At 39.4% G+C, this 24,154-nt stretch overlaps 1 protein-coding gene across 21 annotated transcripts in view; it reads right to left on the bottom strand.

Annotated features, from left to right (window-relative positions):
* The window catches only part of LOC311433109 (poly(rC)-binding protein 3-like), a 511,482-nt gene that overhangs the window by 168,073 nt on the left and 319,255 nt on the right, over positions 1-24,154 (bottom strand). For 12 of the 21 annotated variants that reach the window (XM_084511820.1, XM_084511837.1, XM_084511836.1 and 9 more), the window contains one exon: positions 10,827-10,928. The exons of 1 other annotated variant lie outside the window; for it this stretch is intronic. The gene's annotated coding sequence lies outside the window, so the exon portion shown is untranslated. Of the gene's footprint in view, positions 1-595; positions 2,662-4,779; positions 4,909-10,826; positions 10,929-15,815; positions 16,165-16,803; positions 16,942-24,154 lie in introns of those variants that run through there. 8 more of the 21 variants (XM_084511839.1, XM_084511835.1, XM_084511810.1 and 5 more) reach the window with 5 other exon arrangements.

Here is a 24,154-nt window from a genome sequence, read left to right as displayed (position 1 = left end):
ATGGAATTGTACACGTTTTCCAACAGATGTGAATATGAGAAAATTCCTCTTTCCAGAGCAAAACATAAATTAGCTGTGTAGCTGCATTTAATTCTTCAAACAAAACTGCCAGACCAGTTCTCTGGTCTTACTTCTAATCAGATAAACATGAAATTCTGTGAGGGTTAAAAGCTACAGAAAGTTGCTGCTAGATTGTACAACACTGATCTAGCTTTATTTTAAAACAAAGTGAACGGACGAACATGTGCAACAGACTGAAATACTGTCTTTTATCACTCAGTGGGCAGTATTTAAGAATAGTGCAGAAAAAGGGACGTATTCCAGCCAACATGACATTTGGACAAAGACTTTAACAACAGAAACACCTGAAACATCAGCAGGCACCAGTATCTATGAGAAAGCACTGTGGAAGTCTTTTTAGCTATTATTTTATTAAAATAATAGTTTAACAAAGAAGTTTTATAATTTTTCCTTTAGTTCCCAAGTATTTAATGAAAAACAGAGTTCTAGAAGATCTCTCTTATCGTCCTCCTGGACTCTGATTTCTCATGCAGAATGAGTGTATTAAGGTTTTAATATTAAATAGTTTACTCACAGCACTTTCATTCAGACTCACGTGCTAGTTCTCCTCCTTCACAAAAAGGTAATTTTTGATACATGGCTGGAGAGCCAATCCACAAAGTTGTCTTCTGAGCACAGCAGCTGAACGCAACACACAATCACAGAATTCTTCCTCTCGAAATACTCACAGGAACGAATCGGTAACACTCTGCACATTGTTCTGAGCATAATGGGAAATGCCATCCAAGCTAGCAAGGGTGGAAAAACCTTTTTCCTGATTGGCTGCTCATCCCAAACTGCCTGGCAAAGGTTTGAAATATGCAATGCGGGGAAGTGATATTCTGTGGCATTCATTCAATTTACCTGCACTGCACTCCAGGGAGCCATGCTATTAAACAACAGCTCCAGCGGGTCAATAAAGTTAACTTAATTAAATTGCTTTCCCTCCCACTCCTCCAACTAGCAAGATTTAGGGCATAGGGACACAGCACTGCTTGTAAATAAAAGGATGATTTAGCTAATCATTTGATGAAGAAAGACATATTTTTGTCAATAATTCTGGGCACAAAGCAAAGAGCTACTTTAAATTCAAACAATCATGTAGGATGCGGGAAGAGACAATACCTACTAATGAATAGCCATTAATATTTTTCAAGCTGTGTCAATTAAATCCACTACTTCAAAGTTAAATCTTAGAGACTGCGCTTTTTGCTCCATAAAACTGAAATTACAATTGCTTAAGTGTAATGTTATAAAACATACCATCATTATTACAAGCATAATGAATTCTTAATTTGCTGGGGACTGATCAAATCTCTTTCTGGTCATTTTGCTATGTACACTGTCACCATCTCTCAAGAGTCATCTTTCTAGGTGTCTCTGGTCTGTTCTTTTCTATAGCAGTCCACAAAAAATATCACCAATAACTAAGGCTAAGAAACATTACAGTTGAGACAACGTTTACAGATTATTTGCAACCTCATCATACTTCCAAATCCTTAGTCCAAAACCTCTAAGGCTGCTTGTCTATTTGATGCTGGATGTTTTGAAAAGCTACAATTAAACTGGTGTAGCTGTTTCCGAAATTGATATTTAGATATTTTTACTCATTTTTTTTCCTCAGGAACTCCACTGCTTGCTTACTCAGAATACAGACTTGAGTTTTGGCAGCGGTTGCACTGATACTGTGTGTGCACCCTCTGCTCTCTCTCTTATTTCCAGCTTTGCCCCAGATCTCACTTAGCACACACTGAGCAAAGGCACGCTAAGCATTGGTAGCTAGACTGTAGAGATTTATTTTATGCTGCTTATCCCCTCTGAACTGTTGCCTGTAAGTAAATGGGGATTTTTTGTTTCTTTTCCTCAAGTATCTTTACTGTTTCCTATGAATAGCAAGATCTTGGAGCTCATCTGAGTTCCTATAAGCAAGCAAAGAGAGAGGGATGTTTGTAAAGGCACGTAGGCACAGTTTAATTTAGGATGCATAAAAATACACAACAGGTCAGCAAAACATCCCTTTATGCCCTCACAGCCAGTTCTCACACTACAGGCAGTCTTAACAAACTGGTCTGCCATGGGGTCTCAGGCTGTCATTTCCTCCTATGGTTCAAACCCTCCTCTACTTTTTGGTTCGCTAATCTTTGTTCTGCTCAGATCCCATCCATCCAGAGGAAGTGGAAGGTCTCCAGTCCCAGACCAGTGAAATCACAGGGCTGAGTAGCCTTATGATAGAGTCCTTTCTCTGATTTTCATACTAGCTATTTTGCCTCCTGTATCCTCACAACACAAGCTGGAATGGCAGCAGCCTTCCTGCCCAGCCTTGCAGAAGGAAGCACATGAAGAGCATCGCTCATGCAGAGTTGAATGTCACTCCATAAGAACTCCCACTGAATGCCATAAGACAAATCTAAGATTAAACATGTTATTTACTGTGATGGTGGGTGTCAAAATGCAGTTGGAGTGAGCAGCCATTTGACTACTGGATATTCCAGGAGCTGTCACTTTATCTACCCCTTGTCAAAGTCTAGAGTCCACAAGGTGAAAAACACATATACAAACACAAACATTAAAAACAAAACAACACAAACAAACAAAAAAAAAAGGCTGAGAAATTAAATATAAAACTAAAAATCACCTGTCTAGAGGAACTACCTGTCAAAGAGACTGAAGTCATGCAATGTGGTGGAATGGCTGATGAGGATGCTGAGCAGAGCCAGGAGGTCTGCTGTGACTGCTCTTCCCTCTCCTTGCACGATCTGTGCGGTGCCCAGGGGTGATGCATTTGACCTCCAGGAGGGGAGGCTGATACTCAGCTGCTCCCTCTGCACCTTCCTGCCATGGAGCGTAGCCTCAGAGAAAGACAGCTCTATTCACAGCATCCAGAGGTGCCAGGAAGGAGACGGAGAACTCTCTCGTAGGACAAGAGTGACCTTTTGCATAGGACTGAATACACTGAATAAGACCTTTATGGGAGTAGAGTAGAGAATGAAAGGGAAGTTTCTATTATAAAACAAATAACATTGACGTATTCTCTTTCTCTCTCTCAAAATTCCTTCCAGCAGCATAAAATAATTCAGCATTATACTCAGTATATTTACCTATTTTCTTTTCCTCTTTATCCACTCAATTTCCCAAGCCCGATGAAGTTGATAGGCCAGAAGAGAGATGGTCTGCACTTTTATTGCAATATATAATGCTCAGCAAATTGCAGGAAAATGACAACCGTTAGCAAAAATAATAATAATAAATAATAATAAAAAGACAAAAAAGTAGGAAAACTACAACCATTAGCAAAATAATAATAGTCATACAAAAACAAAACAAAACAAAACCAAAAACAACCACCAAAACCCAAAGGAGCATATTTTAGGATAATTAAATGGCTTGGCTCCCTGCTAATGAACTGTACTTCTGGCTCTTTGCCCATTTGTACCCTGACAAGACAGGCAAAGGATGTGTTGTTAACTTTTAGCTGGTTATTAGTACTGCAATACAAACATAATATCCAGGTTGAGCTACATATGACTACATTTAGCCAAACTTGCTCTTAAGCTAGACTATGTCTGCCTTGTCATACCAACGTGGGAATCATAGTTTGGAAGCAGCACTCCTCCTTAAAAAGTCACAAAACACTCGCTCTCTGTCCCAAATTCCTTGGGCTGTCAGGAATTTGCAGCCCTTTGCCAGAGCCATTCGCTGAGGGCAGGGCCCCAGGGCTGCTGCTGGAGGCAGGGTGTCACAGACATACACCACAACCCCAGGGATCCCAGCTGCAATGGTTTCTTCTATTTTTAATTATGTAGGTGGTGCAGCACTAGCCAGCTCTGCAGGCAAAGGTCTGAGATGTGCAGAGTGACCCTACAGACCCTGTCTCTCCTTGGCCAGGCTTCTGCACTACCTATACGGGCTGTTCTGAGCATCCACAATTTCTGTGAATCTACAGAATCAGGAAAACATTTACTTTCAGCTGACAAAAAAGAGAAACAGACCCCTCCAAAGGCCCATTCAGATCTTAAATGGTCCAGGGTGATTCAATATCTTGCCCGCCCATTATCCCTTCTTTATACTAACTGGAAAAAGAGCCTGAGGTGATGCATTCTCTTAAGTTAGGTGTTTTAGTTACCTGCCAGAAGTTAGAAAGATGTTGGCCCGTGGGATTTTTATCAAAGGAGACACTGGGGCTGAGAGATGAATGTGGCACCTGACAGCCCAGCAGGACCTGTCCTCCCATCTCCTTTTGTCGTCCCAAGGACCTTGCTAATGGTCCCTTGTCCTGCACCATGGCTCAGGCAGTTTGACATGCTTGATCAGCAGGTATGGGGAGTGCTTGACCCCAGCACCCAGATACTACCTGGCTGCAGCAGAAAGCCTGGCCTAGGGACATAGTTGCATTGCTGTGTCCCTGGTGCAGCCTCCCATAGCTGCAGGGTGGATGGTGCCACCCATGGGTTCACCACGGAGTGCCAGCAGCAAGGATGCGCAATATCCAGTACAGCACCAAGTCTCCAAAGACTCCCCCAAAAGTCTCCAAAGATAACCCCCAAATACAATGTTAACACACTTGAACTGAATTTTTGCCTTTTTGTGTCAAGGGCCACTGCCACTGGCTTTTCTTCTCCGTTCATAGGCTCCCTAAAACTGAATCTCTCATTCAGCTGTCCCCTCTGCTGTCCCCAAAGACAGGCTAGTGCGACCCTTCATTTCTATTCATGCACTCACCTGCAAAGCTCTGAATTGGGAAAGACAGGTGTCACAGGTGCTCAGCATCTCTCATGGCCAAGATCTTTATTTGCTCTACCTGTCAGCTCTGTCAATGACTGCTCTGTCAGACTGTGGGCAAGCACGCTTCTGCCAATATCAAAAAAATATATCTATTTATTCAGCAGTGTTTTACACTGAGCAAGGCATGCTGTGGAGAAAGAAGGCTGTTATCAGCACCATTTGTCTACATAATTGCACTTGTTACCGGACAATTTTTGGGTCAGAGGCAAACATTTTTTTTATTTATAGTCTTTCTACATTCATCTGAATTTTCCTGTGCCGTTTCCCATAACAGAGATGACAATGCCATTTGGCTTCATACTGCAGAAAGTCTGCTAGAAATCTGAGAAAAATATCTGAACGTAAATCCATTACACTTGATTGAGCAGAATTTTACATTAAGGAGCTGGAAATGCACCTAACATTCAAAATTCATTTTGAGGAAAAAACAAAGACCATGCTTTATTTAGCTATTTTTTTCCTTCATACTGTGTAACTTGTATTTCTAGGAAAATGCACCAAATTCTGCTACTGGCATGCATGGAATTACATATGAGGAAGATGGAAGTTTACACATTTTCATGGTTAGCTTTTAATTAGCTCTCTAATAACAGTGCTATGAAACAGGGCTCAAATACAGTTGTCTGGATGCTACATTCTCTTCAAAAAGTGAAACAAAAACACTGATGTCCCTCTTGTATCTCAGTGTCCACATAGTCTGGTTCTGGAATTCCCTAAGTATTTGCTGTTTTTTTTTTTTTTTCTTTATGACAGTAATCCTGTTTATTTTCACAAAAATAGTAGATAGTATTTTGCCTTTTTGTTATGCCTACTAGAATAAACAAATCAACATCTATGTATAACACACTTGTTGCCTTAGGGAAGTTACTATTTCAATTCTTCAATGCCTCAAGGGCTTGCAAATAGTCATGCAAAGTAGAGCTGTTTGCTTCAATTTCTATTGTCCTGCAGGCAGCCTGGATAGAAATTCATGCATTGCTTTTTAATACAAGAATAAAATTGGCTCAAACTGTTTTTGTTTGTTTGTTTGTTTTTTAACTAGATGATTTTTTTCTTTAGATTAAATATATATATTTAGTTTAAAAGTGGATTATTTAAAGGTAAACATGAATTTTTAATAATGTACTGCCAAACTTCTTAAACTCCATAAATTGATTTGTGTTAAATAGAATACAGTATTCAAGTATTACATATTTGTTGGTAAAGATTTACTGAACATTAAACCACTGAGCCGGGAGAATTTCAATGATGGGAGAAAACAGCCTCTGACTGAGTGTCAAGTCCAAGTTTGATAGCTGTAGTTTCCTCTGCGGGTGCAGAGAAGATATTTCCTTCATTTTATTCACTGTTCAATAGCTAGTCCATGCAAAACTATCTCTTGAGAGATGATAAAAGCAGGAAAAGTTATTTTCCAGTGTATTTAAAACTTCATGGCAGAGGCTGAAATCTACTAATTTTAAATCTTGCATGACCCAGTCAACAGAGTTCTCTTTACCCAGTAGAAAGAATGGTAATTTGGACTAATATATTAGTCTAACGTCATAAATAAAACAAACATATGTATAGTAAAAGTGAAAATGTCATTAATTGGTTTCTAATATAACAAAAGCAAAAATTAGGAATCTTAACAGGAAATTTAATATAATTTCCTAACGATAGCTTAATGTAGCTCCACCTTTCCAAACTGGAGTAGCTAATGTAAATAAAGTACTAGTCAAAATAATTCAGCACATGATGTTCTCACAACAGTGCTGCAGGACTGACTACAGTGATCAAGGACTTCTCCCCCGCTGCTGTTTTGACAGTGGGAACTGTGTTGTCAATCAAGAGCACTGTAAGCAATGAGAATAAAAAGTAAAAGGAAATTAACCAATCTTACTTGGGTTATTAGGTACTTCCCAGTCTAGATTATCAAGCAAGTGAGGTCAATCACTATATTATCTACTGCTTGTACTGTGGCAGAAAATCAAAATGCTTTAATGACACCAACTGAGAGGAGCCAGCCCTTCTCCAGGAAACTAATTAAAAAGTAAACATGCAAAAGAAGGACTGAGTGACGATTTCAGTGATGTTCCTTGCTTGCTTTTTTCCGTGGTAAGGCCATCAAATACTACCTTGGATTCTTTTCAAAAAAGCCAGAGCAGACAGAGCTCTTCAAATCTATTGCAGACATTTTCTTCAGTTTACTAATAATTTCAGTGGCCCTCCTCTGACCCTCTCCAATTCCCAACACCCTTTCTTAAAGCAGGGGCACCAAAACACCATATTCTAGTATCACTCTCCCTGCAGCCAACCTCACAATCAAAGCAACAATCCCCCTTCTATATAATCAATTTTCTCACTCAGGTTGCTTATTTGCTATGATGCCTGTTTTTTTTTCTCCCTCAAAGGTTAGGGCTCTTTAGAACACAATTCCTCTTTCTCTCAACAAAACTTGTATTCTTTAGCCTTAAATTCAGTATTTTGCTTCATGCAGCTGGCCTGAGGTTACCAAGCGACCCAGGTTGCTGGCTATAGTAAGCAGCCTGGACTTTTCACATCATCTGCAAATTTCATTGACGGGAATATTCTGTCAGCTTCCAGGTTGTCTGAAAAATGCTGAAAACATGTGTCTAACTGTGAACATTGCTGAATCCCACTGCAAATGCCCTCCCTCGCTTAGGACTCCTCATGCTGTTTATTTTCTGTGATGTGCTAGTTTAGCATGTGCTCTGTTGACATTGCGTAGGGTTTCTTTTTATCAGAACATTGTGTAGGTCAAAGTAAACTCTAATGAATAATTTCCCTGGGAATACTATAGACTCAAAGCAGTTGAAAGGTGCTATAATTAGAGGTGAGGGACTTAAGTTCAAACACTACTTAGTAGAGGAGGGAATCGATCCTGGGCCAAACAGATCCTAGGTCACTGTTACAATTCTGTGCTACAAAACATGACCACCTCTGTTTCTACCTATGCTCTGAACCTGCCTGTCCTACTTTTTTCATTCTGTAACATCTACCTCAAAACCAAATGTTGTTTGTTGGTTAAAATAGATCAATGTGACTAAATCCAAATGGAATCTCTTTCCTCTGCCCTCACGTTTCAAAATGAAAACTTTCTTTTCCTCCATCCAGATGGACTCACTATTTGTTATTTATTTCTTGGGTTGATGAAGTGATAAATCAGTTTTGTGCATAGTGCTGATATGTATAATGTCACACAGAGATGCAGTAATTAAGTTATTAGTCTTGGGTTCATAATATGCCAAACACTCTCACACTTCCTTACAATCTGCTTTTTGTAATAAACAGGACAGAGCTCCAAAACCGCATCTTAGAGACAGATTGAAAATAAATTAAAGCAGTTGGCTCTAACCTGTCTTTCCTTTTAGTACAATCCAAGTGAGTGGCCAATTAAGTAAATAGGGAAACTGATGCCATTATATACATCTCTGATATATTATGGTCAGATAGGAAAGTGAAAAATAAAACTGCAGATAATTAGACAAGAGATCAGTCGTAATAAAAGAGGTATGCACTACTTCTACTTTATGGGAAGAGAGAAATGTAAGTTACGACACTGTGTTCCTTTCAGACCCCAAGTAAAGACTCAAAGTTTGGCTACATGCTTATAGCCAAAATGCCTGAAAAGCAAGCAAGCCAGCAAACAATAGGAAAGACTGAAGTTGTATATTCACTAGTTTATGTGAGCATTTATTAAATATTGTATATATTTACATCACTTTTTTATATATAATATGAAAATAGTCTAAACATCTTTTATTTTGGAGACTGAAGGTAGCTAAATTTACTTAATTATGATATATGAGGTAATGAATGTATTGTCTCCATCTTTATCTCAGAAATATGCAGAGGCAAGAAATGATAATGTCCTAAAATTTCATTACCTATCATGCACAAGACGATCAAATATGACTGTCAGAGCTGAGCCAGCATGTAACAAGGCATTCAGTTGCATAAAATCCATCAAGTATGCTGAAGAGGAATACATGTATATTCCAACAAGAAGTAAATAACATAATAATTACAGCAGCAATATGAAACTACAAAGAAAGATGAAGGAGTGTGGTAGTGACATGAGAACCTTCATCGCTATTTTGGAGGAGCAGTCTCTGGAAACAGATTTTTTTATACATATAAGGTCCCCCACTTAAGAAACTAGGGTGACTGGCCCGCACTGTTCAGAAACATTTTTGTGTTTGAAGATGTATTTCCTTACACACCTTATTCTTATGAACCAGAAAACTTGAAGAAGTTTTGAGGTTCTCCTTCAGCAAGTCCTGAAGAGAAAGCAGGTTGTCTTATGCTCCTCTTAATAAGCAGTAAGGATATTCTTCTGCTTTCCAGAACAAGATGTTCTTTTTCCTCTCTCATTTTCCTGATACTACTAGACCTTTTAATAACAAAATTCTTTCCTTTTACCATAGTGGTTATTTGCAGATGCTATTATTCCCAGCACTTTCCATTTTTTTCCAGCTTCCTTTCCCTAAGTTTACTAAGGACTTCCAAATTGTTAAAAACTTCTATTTTTATATATCTATAAAACCTCCACAATTTTGAGAGATACCGTCATGATATTTGCCTCAGAGTTTTCACCTTGGACTTCATTCAGGTTAAGAGGGGTGACAACTTGTAGGTTACTTTAAAAAGCTTTAAAAAGGTTGAAAAGGAGATTCCTTTTTTTTTTTTTTTCTTTTTTTCTTTAGAACTGAAGCCAAGGTTCAGAGCAGCTCCTCTTCCCGTTTCCCAGTATAGTCACAAAACAGCCCAGAAAATCTAACAATAACAGGAGAAGAACAAAGTCCAAAGATCCTTTTCAAGGCTTGAATTTCCCATTTTACATCAATTTTACCTTCGGGGGAGTATGGTATAATGTATCAAGCACAGACTTGAGAAGGTTGTAGAGCAGTCAAATGTATAGATTTAGGGGAATGCAAGGGAATTTGGCAAAGACGGTGTACAGTAGGAAGGAGAAAGAGCATCAGGTATTACTGAGATATAGACAATAAGTGCTACTATGTAAAGAAGTTATATATATATATTTTTTTTCTAGTATAGCCTGCCATACTAGGTAAACCTAATTGTGTGAGGTACTCATTCAGAGGAAGTGTTAGCAAGCTTCTGGTGAAGTACAAGTCTGAGACTAAGTTGTTCAACTTTTCAAAGACTAAGACATGCAGAGGGAGCAGAGAAGACTAAATGGGCAGAGAAGGCATATGAGCAGAGTTATTGCTGGAAATATGCACTAGACTGGTTAGATCAGAAAATGATACAGTGGAATCCTAAGGTTTAGTACCAAGGACCCCAAGGCCTTGCAGAGCAAGAGTTGCAGAAGGAGCCATTACCAGAACTTCAGGTGAAGAAGCTCAAAGTGTCAACAAGTCTTTCAAGGTTTTGGAATAAGTTATTGTTGCTGTCTTCTCTGTATGCAGCATTTTTTTTTGTTCTTAAAATGAATAGGGTTTGCTCTTTTTTTTTGTAATCTGAAGTAACAGTCTAATCTGAGGCACTGGAAAATTATATGCAAGATCTCCGTTTGGTATCCAATCAAACTGGCAAATTTTAGGGTCCCGTTTACTGAAATAAATAACCTCTGGAGGCTCCCCAGAAGAGCTCAACTGCAAAAGGATAACCATTTTCTGACTCTGATGCTACACAATTCTAGTGACAGAAATGAGGTTTTAACCATGTTCTACTACCAAGGAAAAGTGCTAAAACATCCAGAGTGACTACAGTCCCACTGGCACAACAAGTTGGAATAATTAGGTGATCCAGTACTTCATCTAAACTGTATCTGTAATATTGATAAAGCTTCATTCTAGCTGGAGAACAGGAGACTAAGATCACTTTCATACTATAAAATTTTCACTCATTTTATTCACTTGGTGCAGAAAATGAGCATGGCCATCCATATATTAAGTAAAGAAATGAAATACAAGTCAGGAATAAAGGGGAGAAAACAGAACTGAAAATGAAGAACTTACTTGTCAGAAGACCAAGTGATACTTAAAAAACCTGCTGTTGCTGGTCAGTTTTGCAGTCACTCTGTGGTCTCAAGGAAGAAATCTAAAGATGTTGGGTATGTTCTGAAAAGAGGAATAATCAAGAACTTAGTACTTATTTTTTTCTATCATGTATTATAACAAAACTTTTCCAAAGGAATAGCTTTTTTTTTTTTTTTTTTTTTTTATTTAATGGGGTTATTCATCCATAAAACAATCTTTGATCTCATCATTGAATCTGCAGAGTTTATGGACTTCTACAAAATGAACTGCTCAGATCAGGCTACCTGGACTGCACAGTACAACCTGGGCACAAGAAATCAGAAAACCAATAAGAGTAATTAATAAGAGTAATTATTTAACTTATTGTAGCCACATTTTTAAGCTGTATCAGTTGTGAGGAAACACTGAAAATGAAAGAGACCTGCCTCCTTTCTGGTTTAATAAATCAATATGCTGAAGTAATGCCTTTCCAAAACAGGTCCATAAGATCATGTGCCTAAATACCTTTCAAACAACTGGCAAATCTGACTGTCTTTTGAACTAGTTCATGTACTTGGCCTCTTTATTTGTCATTTAATAGCTTAGGATGTCCCTATGTACTCACAATATTATTCTGCATTTCAAGTCTAGCCTTTTAATTTCCAATCATCCATACCAGGCAGGACTGAGTAAGGGAGCTGTCTCACCTCCAGAAACATGATTGAAATTGAGAAACTGGGAGATGATCAGAGCTTCCATCTACTCAGACTGTGAAAGAGAGGGCACACTACTGTAGGGCAGAACAGAAGTTGCTCAGCTTTAAAAGGGCAACTTTGATTACAACTGGCAGAAAATGTTGGGAAGGCTCTAGTCAGGATGTTGGGTCCACACTGACAGTACTCAAAGGGAAATGAAATTCAGGGTAGAGGAATCTGAAAAGTCACTATATGTCTTTCATCTTTTCACTGGTGTCACTATTCTTTGCTACTGTGTTGGGTTTATGTGATGAGGTTTTGTTAGCAGTGGGGCTGCAGGGATAGGCTCTGTGACAAGAGACCAGGGCCTGCTTCTGTGCCAGGCAAAACCAATTCCAGCTGGCCTGGCTGCTGGACCAAATGGATCGACAGACCTGCTACTGACCAAAGCTCAGCCTATCAGCCTCCGTGACAACACATTGAAGAAAGTGTAAAAAAAAAAAAAAAAAAAAAGTTGTGTGGCAACTGTGAGAGGGAGGATTGAGAAGAATGTGTGAGAAACTGCCCTGCAGACACAAAGGTCTCAAAAGTATGGGGAGGAGGTGCTGCAGGCACCAGAGCAGAGATTTCTCTGCAGCCCATGGAGAAGACCATGGTGAAGCAGGTATTCCCCTGCAACCCACAGAGAGGATCACATAGGACCAGATATCCACACCATAGTGTGTGGAAGACCCCACACTGGAGAAGGGAATGATGGGTGAAGTTGAGCCTAGAAAGAAGGGTGGTGGGGGAAGGGGTTTTAGTTGGTTAGTTAGTTAGTTTATTACTCTATTTTTAATTGGCAGTAACTTAAATTCGTTTTCCTAGGCTATCTTATGACCATGAAGATAACTGTTAAGTGATCTCCCTGTCTCTACTGTGATGCACAAGCTTTTCCATCTTATTTTCTCCCCCTGTCCTGTTGAATGAGACCGTGGCAGGCTGAGTGCACGGCTGCTGGACAAGGTCAACCCACCAGAGCTCTAAAATAAAATAATGTTTCCATCTCTGTCACAGATTAGCAGGACTGAGAGTGCAATAGGGAAAAAAAAAATTCCAAAGGAAACTGCCTAGAATGCATGGGAATAAACAGAATTAGTAAGGAGCAGAACAACTTCTCAGAGAAGGCCACGTGAACAGGGAATCTTCAAAAACCCATAGTTTCTCTACTGCAGTGCAGCCACATGTTTGAAAACAAGATCTTATACTAACAAGCAAAAAGATTCATGCTCCATGAAAGGAGAGTGCTGAAAACCCCATTTAAAATACCGTTGCGTGTGACATGGCACTGAGGTCTTCTTTAGCCCATAAAGGAATTTTCAACAATACTTACTGAAATATAACGTAGCAAGTGTTTTAAAGTAAAGTGAGACTGATTGACTTGCGGTAATAAATTGATTCTGCCAGCAATTCTTTTAGAAACAACTATTTTAAGTTCTTTTGCAGCTAGGTTTTAACAATCCTGAAGTGATTTATTTCATTCCAGCCCCAGAACTCCATCCTAGTATCCATTATGATAGTAAGCACATTTCAGTTATGAAAAAACATTGAAGGGCTGTGCATCTCTATCTGATACTTAAGACTATGGGAAGAAATCTCCAAGCTATTGTAGCAAAGGATTGGTTTTAGCTTCTTTTGTTTTCAGCCAGGATAACCCTTACAGTGGCAAAATTAGCAAAACTCTCTTAGATAATACTCATTGAATGAACTCTTTCCTGAATGAGTTTCCTGTTAAAATTAATGTTCTGTTAAAATTATCACCAACCTGCTAAACAGATGGGGTCTGTGGGAAACATTCACACTGCTTCACATGCTTATTGTGAGAAATCTCTAGAATAATAAAACCCAGAACAACACAAAATTGCCAGTAGAACTGAGCGAACATTAAATTCTACTAACAATCATCATGTTTATAGCCTAAAACACTCTTGTAATTTAGCCTTGTTTTCATGGCTAAGTAACTAAGGTCTTATACCTGTACCCTGGGAAATCTATAAACACACAGAGAAATTAACTGTTGCTTAGGAAAGAGAGCTTGCAAATAGCTTTATGGAAATGTCACCTAAATCCTCACCAACTGTCAAAAAAGAAAATGGTATATTAGGAAATATTAGGAAAAGAGCAGAGAACACAGCAGAAGAAAACATAAAAATACTGCCATATAAATCCTTTGCCCACCTAACAGTTTGAATACTGAATATAGTTCCAGTCATCTCATCTTAAAAAGGACAGGGAAGGAATAGAAAATACATGGTGACAGGATGATCAAAGGTATGTAGTGGCTTCTGTACTAGGAAAGAAAAAACAGCTTTAGGATTTTCATATTGGAAGAGGAACAACCGAGGGAAGGCTTTGTGACAGAGCCTCATAAAATCAAGAACAGTACTGAGAAAGGGAATAAGAAAAGCTTTTTCCACTGTCTTTCGTGACACAGGAAGCATGGTGATTCCAATAAAGTGAGCAGTTAGCGAGTTTAAAACAAACAAACAAACCCAAGAAAGGACGTTTTCCACAAAGATCATAATTAAACAGGGGAACCCATTGCTATAGGATGCAGTAGATACCACATACATGAGTGGTGCTGAAAAAGCAATTGACTGAGGTGGTAAAAGAAACATTGCTAATCTCTGTACTTTGCACAAAGAGGCAGAATGTTAACCTTCAGCTCAACGAGCACTACAGAGTGCTCTGGGATGACACCATGGGAAGTTAATCTTCAGTCTCATTCAGATACAGCTCATGGTGATCTCTTACAGCATGCAGATGTTAGAAAGCATACTGTGCCTTTAGCAAAAATGCAGGGAAGTTTTCGAGGGCAGAAAATTCATAATTTCCCCATTTCTCCTGTGAAACTGCATGCCCTATGGTAATCAGACCACGTGAAGAATTGGTGTTTTTTTTTTTTTTTTTCGGGGGGGGGGGAGGGAAACCTTACACTAGGTGAAATAGAAGATCCTTCTATCTAAGACAGCATCCCATCTACAGCATTGGCTACAATACAAATTTTTGGCTGGTATGACATATTCAGCTTTCAGGATATTATAAACTTTGAAAAGCCATGCAAACCTTTTTCATCCCAGTCACTGAATAAATATTATGAAAGAAAATGTTCTGGAAGAAAATCCTCCTGAGGCTCAAGTCCAGCTTCACATCCCAGCTATTGCTGTCACACCAAGCGATGTTCCATCCCTTCTCACATCCTGATTTTCATTGAAAAATAACATGGGCAGATAGCAGGAAGAGGCTGTGATATCAAAGCTCAGTGGTCTGGGCCACACCTAGCCTATGTGCAGCCTGCATGCCCAAAATCTAGTCAGCCAAAGCCAGTCAGAACATTTTCTGTTATAAAAGCATTTTGTGAATATAGCCTTCAGTCTCATAAGAAGCATCAGCCATCCCATACAAGCTGCTGAGTAGTGGAACTGGCAAGACCTTCACTTATAGCATGACAGAGAGCAGGGTAAAGCCTTTTATGAAACAGCATCAAATAAAGGATGCAGAGATCAAGCAACTTTGCTTATTCACTAAAAGTAATCTCATTTTATCACCACCGTAAACTGAAAGTGACAATTCCACATATTCTTATACATTTCTCTGGAAAATTCCTATTTGTCTCTCATGAATTAGCTTAAACGGTTAAGATGAAGATCACTGCACAAGCAAGACCACTTTTTCTTTCTTTTTCTTTTTCTCTTCTTTTTCTGTTTTTCTTTTTTTGGGAGGAAAGGCAGTATCATCATTTTCTCCTGTAAGATGGGAGTTTTTTCTATCATTCTCTTTTAACTTCAATAGCAGTTGGATGCCAAACCTGAGGCTTCTTAGAAGAACCTCACCTAAAGACCTCCTGCCTGAGCAGGCTGAACTACTTCAACTTCAAATGGTATGTAAGTCCCTCTGCATACATTTATGCCAATCTGGAATCACATATTTGGACTAAATTTAAGCCTGTTCCTGAGAGACTTGACCAAAAAAAAAAAAAAAAAAAAAAAAAGAGAGAGAAAACTAAGTAGAAGAGGTATTGCAGAGAGGTACTGCAGAAAATGTTATTTCCAAGTATCCACATTGGAAGAATTAATACAATTGAAATTAATAGTATATATAGAGAAATGGCAACCATTCCAAACTAATGGGAAACAAATGAAGTTTACATCCAAAGAGGTGTGTCTGTCTAATTTTCTTCAACAGTTACCTAAGTTAACATGAAATAGGTATTTTGACCAAGCCAAAAAACTTCCTTACATGGACATATACTTACCCTAGTATCTGTCCACATAGTAAATCCATTCAGGGTAACCACACAAGACAGAAGAACCATTTCTAGTGGCACAGAACCAAACTGCCACGAGCCCAAGCATGCTAATATGTTTATGCTGGCATTTCAGCACAGCAGAGCTCAGCAGAGCAGAGCATTTTTCAGCTAGCAGAACTGTTGTGTTGGTCTAGGGAAAGGTATCTTAAGTCCCTGACTGGCTGACAAAAGCCCCCAAAAAACTCATTTTTTACTGGAGGCATGGGAAACCACAGAACCTTTCCCAGGGTGGTTTTGCTACCCTGGCATGAGGTGGAACTGTGCTGAAGCCATGCCCAAGGAATGGTTTGCTCATGGAGCAAGTATATCCGCATTTCTGAGTCAGTAAGGAAAGTGCTTCTGCTGTGGGCACAACCATAACAGACCACACTGGCTCATTCACATTTGCAGCTGTTTACTGCTTCCAGAGTGCATTGGAAGAATTAAACCTTGAGGTGTAGAACAGACCCCAAGTCAGCTGGAAACCCCGTTGGGAAAACGAGGCAGTTTAAGGACACCTGCAAACTACAGCTATGTCTATCAGGCATGCTAGTCCCCCCCCCAAGTTAGTCTCACCTACCCACCTACACTGAAACGTTGCCAAAAAAATACAGCTTTTTGTTGTAGTTTTTATCAGGTCTACAAATGATACGAACTATATACCATGTCAGTGGGGCTTGCCATTACTACAATAATTGCCTTTAAACCTTGTACTGGCCCAGCAGCCCTTCAATAAGCACGCCTCAGTTGACAACAGTGCACTAACAGCTTCTTGTATAGTCCTGGCTTTATTTTTTGAGGTTCGGTGCTCTTAGAGATGAGTAAGCATTGCTTTAAGGGACACTCATGAACACAGGAGTAATCAAAGAAGGCATTAAAGCAACAGGAATAAGTTAAAGGGTAAAACAAAAAAACAAACAAACCACACCACCACAACAAAAACCAACCCACATACTCAATCTGCATTAGCTTTATCCTTTGCATGGGGTAGCGGGTGCCCAGGTGCTGGCAGCGGGGGCTGCAGGGTTGCTGTGTTAGGCGTGGCCGAGGCCCTGCAGCCAAGATGGTGGCGCCTCAGAGAAGGGCTTTAAGGAGGGCAAACTGCCACACAAGACAGACAGGCGGCAGCAAGGAGGGGAATAACAAAGTCAGAAATGTCTGAGGGAACACCATGATTGGGGAAGAGGAGAGGAGGAGGTGCTACAGGCACTGGGGTTGACCTCCCCTGCAGCCCATGGTGGAGCAAGTGTGTGTTACCTGAAGGGCTGCCGCCTGTGGGAGAGAGACCACACTGCGGCAGGGCAGAAGCGTTAGAGGGAAGAAGCTGCAGAGAGAAGCCACTTTGTACTGACTAAAAGTGCTTTGTGCTGCCCAAAACCACACTGTTGGGATGGGAAGAGAGGTGTTGGGAGTGAGGGCATGCAGCTAAGCCTGGGCAACAGAGGGGGAAAGGTCTTGTTTTAGTCTTTGTCTTGTCTTTCACTGTCTGAATTTATGATAATTGGTGGTAAGTTAAATTACTTTTCCCCAAGTTGAGTCTGTTTTGCCCATGCTGGTAATTGGTAAACGTTGTCTTTACCTCAACCTGCAAACTTTTTCATCCTATCTTCACTGTCTGTGCTGCTTAGCTTGGTTATTGAGAGGCTGGTCAAGGCTATTCCACCACACCCGTGGAGAAGGCAGTATGCTCATGCTGCTTGGCCTTCAGTGGAAGCATCCATGCTGGGTTTTGTGCACCTCAATTATGTACCTGAATTTCATACCTTCAGTGAGCTTAATCTGAACTCCCTTTAGCAATCCCTATATAGACAAGGAACAACTTTATTCTAGGTGAGCATGGGGATGCAACCCTACTTTCCTACTACATCTATCGCAGCCAGTTTGTGAAAACACTACCCAACTCTGTTTCCTGCTTGCAAATTGTTAATGAGCACTTTTCTGCCAATGCATTTGTTAATTACGCACTGAATTATTTGGACAAAGCATTTTTAGCCTGTGGGTTGTTTGTGAGCCATTTGCTGTTGGCTCAGCATTGTTAATAATTGTTTTGACTTTTGCCTTACGTGCCTTATGGTGCTGGAAGAATAATATTGTTCATGAATGGCCACCTCTCAGTAATAATAATGTTTCTGCTTACTTAACAGATGACAACAATGTTCGAAATAGACACAGGAGAATAAGCAATGACTGAATAACAAACAGTGACTAGCTGCTGCGTTTGTTTGCACGTGGATATTGTTTGCATGAGTACAAAGTATTGAACAAACCAAAGCACTTCCTCATACCTGTAAGTAAATACTTCTCAGTATTTCAAAAAAGGAATTGAGATGTCATCAAACCAAACAGCTGTTTGGCTCTAGCAGACATTTAATACAACTGTTATTGCAGTAGTAAATCAGTTTAATCTGTGAGGAAACAAGTTTGCTGTGACCAACATGTAATTTTTAATGCAAAGGACATCCTGTTACTAAGGGCTTTTGAGTGAAAGAGCTATGGGGACAACCAATTACATTTACTGTATTTGCTTTAAGTTTGGACAACCACATGGAATTACTTCATTTGCTTTAAGCCACATAAGCGTTTTTGTTTGTTTGTTTGTTTTTGTTTTGTTTTGTTTTTTACTTCTGTTTCTCTTTAAAACCCATTTGCCACCTGAAACAGTCACATCTGGTAGGGTCGATTCTTTTTCTTTGCCCCTGCAATACCACACACATATTTTTTAAGTCCCAAAGGCCTTTGGCATTGCATTACAATGGATCAGCCACCTCTAATACACTGAGAGGGAAGAAAAGCAGACTGCCCAAGAGAGGGATAGCAGACAATCTGCCCTGAGGCCTCACTATTGTTGTTTCATTTAGAGAGCCAGGCAATACCACAGTATCTATGACAAAAGAGGAAAAGATTTCAAGTCCCCCCAGCTGTCACCTTCTTAATTCAATAATGACCATTCTGTTGGTCCCAACTGTCCATAAAACACTGAGATTTTTCATGGCTGCTGTGCTACTGCGTGCTTGTGATATGCTGTTCTTCTGATTTGAGTGATACTCCAAAATTGGTAAGCACATGAGTAATCCTAGTCAGCAGACATTGTGCTACCTCATCCAGGAGCAGGGTTTTTTATTTTTTATTTTTTTATTGAAGATTGTTCTGGTGGGTTGGGAAGCAAGACTCATTCTTCAACTTTTCTAATTGCCTCACCTTAGTTTCATAAGGATATTGGCTACACAGTGATATATATGAACATTACAGAGTTCAGTAAGCATTGCTTTGTTGTAGATGAACAAAAAAGAGTGTGATGGTCAGTACAGTATTCTTGTTTGTCAAACTTGGACTGACAGCTAGGGAAAACTGTGCAGGTAACAAAGAACAAGGATTGTCTCACTGACGCACTCTGTAGAATATGGCCTCTTCTCCATGCAGTAGACACTGAGCAGTAATGGTTTGGAACAGGGAAACTCTGAGAAGCTGTGCCTAGTTAGTATGACATCTCACCTGAGAAAATACTAGCATATTTATTGTGGTGTATTGTTCAGGAGACATATTAAGCACTTCCAGTGTTATCATTCTCTTTAACAGTAGATATCAAAATCCTTTCCTAAGTGAGAAGCAGTATTGTGCAGACTGTACAAAAAGGTTGAGTCACCTGCCTCAAAGCCCTTGCAGGTGGTAGGACTAGAAATAAAACTCAGATCAGCTATCCTAGATGCTGTACAAGTTTGATCACTGCAGCCATAGATGACAAACCTCTACCGGATAAAGGACAAGAAATGACATAACTTGCACGGTACCACGTAGGTGAGACTTGCTTAACATTCTGCATATTGCATTATCTGCTAAACTACACTACCTCTGGAATTAATTAAGGCTAATGAAATGGTGATGCTATCAAGAGGCAATTGATAAGAAAAGTCTCACCGTGAATTGCTGAAAGTTATAGCTTACATCACAAAAATAATGCCCATTAAAGTACCACTCCACAGCAAAGAGGAACCAATCATATTACAAACATAACAATCTGCATGGAGAACTAACCATATAGGAGATACACATTTACTGGTTAGAAAAATTGCTAACATATTTTCAATGTAATCAACAATTTTTATTCCAGAACTACAACAACTGGATACATACCATATTATCAGAATCTGTGAGCACAGTCCCTCTTCGCTTATATATGAAATTGATGGCCTTACATTAGGAAAGGATGTCCCATTCAGGGACATCCATGAAGCTATTCACATGATTAAGATGAGTAAGATTTCACTTAATGTGGGCAGCTGGCATCCCTTATGCATATCACACATTACCAGTTATACTCTTATTTTATCCTTACTCAGTGCTGCAATACTGAAAATGTAATTTCATCCATCCAAGCATCAATATTGATCCCTGGCTACACTATGTATTTCCAGTTAAACAGTGTGAAAAATCCCACCTTTTCAGCCCTGGTTTTAGTTAAATAACTCAGCTGAAGGCTACAAGAATAGTTTGTATTCAGTTTTCTCATTCTACATATGAGAATGATTGGCAGTAATCTACTTCAAACAGTGATCTCCCATAGTTTTTCAACAAGATATAAATGGAAACAAATAATTTTGATCAATCTTCAGTTTATACAAACAATAAATAGCATATTGCAATCGGTAAGCAAATCTGTAGGGGTACAGTTTATAGCAGCAGGTCATTTGCTTGTACTGCAATTTAGATTTCAGTTTTCTTGTATCAGCTTAGCAATTTTACCTGCTATGTTTCCCAGAACACTGTGGTGTATCCTATTGGCACAGGCAATTTGGCTATGCAGAAGCATAGAAATATTTCCATAATTTCACTTGCAAGGCAATAGTTTATATTACCTCTCCGTATGCCAAAAGGAAAGCCACAGTTGTTTCCATTGCTTACAGATTGTGACCTTCTTATGTGAAGATCAGTGGGTCCTCTTTGATCATTAAGTGTGACCTCCCATGGGACATGGGAGGCAGAGTCCCACTTGGTTGTGAAGTCCCTGGCTGTGAGCCCAAACTACTCCCTTCCCATCTGCATCTCACCATTCAACAACAAAGCTGTTTGTTTGCTGTTTGTGTAAGAAAATGGGATTCCTATTAGAAATTATGCTTGCCTTGCCTTTCAAGACTGTCTCTATCTCTGCTTAAGAGGAAATGGATAAAAAAGACAATGTGATAGAAAAATTAGTCTTTTCTATAGAAGGAAAGGAGGTCAGAGACAGGGATCTGTGGAATTACTGCTGGCCAACTTCAGTCATCCTGCTCCAGGGTGAGTTTGTCTATAAGATGAGGAAGCACAGTCTCTTCCATCAGCCAGATCATTACTGACTAGCTGTGGGAATTGAAAAGTTGCATGCTGGAACAACTCAGCTGATGGCTTCAAGCCCAGGCATTCTTAGGAAAAGCTGCAAGATAAGCAGGGATTCAGAAGAGTTGAGAAACTCTGAGAATTGTCTTGGGGGCTGAGCCACGATGTTTGCAGTATAGGCAGTTAGTGGGTCAGGGGTTGAAGAGCAACCCAGCCGGCAGTTTAGATAGTGGACAGTAGCCTATGTGAGACACGAGGGCCAGGAAACACTGTGCCTTGGTGCAGCACTGGTGCTCACTGCTGCTGTCCTTCAGGGGAGTAGTGTGCTTCTTTGGCACTACCTATGGTGATGCAGGCAAAGGGTTAAGCCCACAGATGAACTACTTGTCTGCACACATTAGCTGTGCAATATGTGTAAAGTGTAGTTAGTTGGACCTTGCTTATAAGTAGTAGGCACAGCAATGGTTTACACATGCTTTTAAAGGAGGGTCAGTGGGGCCTAAGGGAAATCTGACCCTCTCTGTACCAAATGACCAACACTGAACCTGACATCCTTGTAGTTACATCCACCATAGTACCACAGTCTATGGATTGAGATGGAGGCCAAATTTTTTTAAGAGTACCAATTGCAGTAAAAGCAAAAACTCTTCAGAAGCATTTCTTTGAATGACTACAGCATTTATAATAAAAATGTAAGTCATTATAAATATTTAAGTGTCTTAAATAAAGATTAATTAAGAACTAGGCAGGAAGCTGCCTTTTCTATTTAAGCAATACATTTTTAATTGCAAAGTATGCTTTAGTAACAAATTGGGGCTTAATGGAGATATGTAAGGAGAAATTTGAAGGTCAGGGATAATGATCAGATACCTGTATTTACATCTGCACATAGAATACTGCACTATACTTGTGTAAATATTGCAAAGATTACTTACAGATATTCACTGAATAAAGCACTAAGTTCTGTTGAAGTGTTTACTGTCAGCTACTCAGAGATGCTGAAAAAATGGTTTTGGAATGTACGGGCAGGGCATATCTTGGTTTTGTTTTAGCATGGTGCCTTGGTTTGTTTTGACGACTCACACTTCCCCTTTTGGGTGAGCTCATGTTATTTATTTTTGCAAATACACACATAGAGTTTTACACCAAAACTAGTATATTCCTATCCATCTAGGTTTGCAATGCCCAGTTTCACAATTTTGAGTGCTGGGTACTAAGCTGAAGAAGTAACATTTTATAGACTGGAAAAGGAAGAGGAATTCCTGCAGTATTAGTTTCATAAAGGTAATTCTGAAATGTAGTTATATAGTTGGATGCATAAAACTGAAAGAAAATACCAAACTTAATGAAGGATCTAAGAATTAAAAGGTCTTGATATTATAATGATGAGTCAGGCTGAAACCATGCAGTCTCACATCATATGATCGTGGCCTCCTACCATGTTAAAAGAAGGCCTCTTTCTTATCTGGCTTTTTTTTTTTTTTGCACATGAATGCCTTTTGCATATTCACAGCTAAGAACAAAAGGTGAAAATAAAGGGCCAGAGAAAAAAATCAAGGAGTTCCCCTCAGTCATTCTCATGGTGGGACATTCAACAGAAGGCCAGTTTCTTATTTTTTTTTGTTACTGTTTGAATTTTCTGAATGCAACCTTCCAAATTTATCTCAGGGCACCTGCAGTAGAATCTTTGAGTACTGATCAGCCCCCATAGTACTTTATTCTATGATTACAGTAGAGCTTTGCTTGCTCTTCTCCTAGCGACTTGCTGGCAAGCTGAAACTGAGAAATGAACGTAAGCAAGGGTGAGTGGTTTTGCTTTTGGCAACTTTGTAGAGTCTCACTTGAAATGGAAATGTTTTACTATTTTGTCTCAGGAATGAAGTTCCTAAGCAGAAACACAGCAACTTTGCAGACAGTGTATCTTCCTTCTCTGGTATTAGCATGGCAAACACCACTACACTTAGTATAAACTGTTAGCCTGACACACTGCAGTTCTAGCAACTTCTTTTTTTCTAGTGCTCAAACACTGGTACTTCTTATGCTAATAACAGAGCATTAGGAATATCCTGTCTATCCTGTGGTCCTATGGCAGAGGCAGGAGCCAACCTCCTTCTCTACAAATATAAAAATTCCTAGTTAACCCCAAAGCAGAGAATACTGAAGTGATGTACTGAAGTGAGAGAGTAAAAAAAAAATAGAAAAAACAGACAGTTAAATACAAAAGATTTTTGACTGAATAGGCAAGGCATACATCTGAATACAATGGGTCATATCCTTAAATGGTATAAGTAACCTAAAGTACATTAATCTCAGACCTACATTGATTATTCCCTACAGCACAAGTCAAGAAGAATACAGTGTTGGGCTCCAACATTGCTAAGCCTTGCTGGCTTGCGCTGTTCTTAAGACAAGTTGAGAAAACAAATGTGAGGAGTTAGGAACATTTTACTAGCTGTCTTCTTAGAGAACCTAAGCAACACGTGGTTCACAGCCTGCAAGCTGCTCTGCCTTTCCAGAGGGGTCCTGTGCATGCTGGCAGGACAACCTGGGCTAGCCTCTGCAGCATCTCTGGCACTACATATGCTGTGAATCAAATGATGCCTTCAGCATCCCCCCTTATTTACTCAGGCAGCTTTCTTTACAGCAACAGGTGCTTTTCTGTGAGAAAAGTCTATAATCCTCTAAACATCTCTAAGCATTAAAAAGAAATGTGAGGAAAAATGTCTTTTTAACAATTTTGAGCATTGATTTTCCTGGTGAGTATATTAAGCAGACAGTCTTGTATAGAATACATTCTCTATTGCTTCTTCAGCTATAATGATCTTTGCTTCACAAGTCATCAATTTCAAATGTTCATTCTCTAAAATAATGACTGTCTCTCATCTTGCTTCATAAGTCATCAATTTCAAATATTAGTTCTCTAAAATAATGACTGTCTCTCACTGCCTATATATTTGTCTATTTACAGCATAGGCCATGGTTTTTGCTGGACCAAA

This window comes from Aythya ferina, assembly GCF_964211825.1.
Source record: "Aythya ferina genome assembly, chromosome: 2".
Taxonomy (NCBI): Eukaryota; Metazoa; Chordata; class Aves; order Anseriformes; family Anatidae; genus Aythya; species Aythya ferina.
The sequence above is the reverse complement of the archived record's forward strand: the minus strand, read 5'-3'. Positions and strand labels throughout refer to the sequence as shown.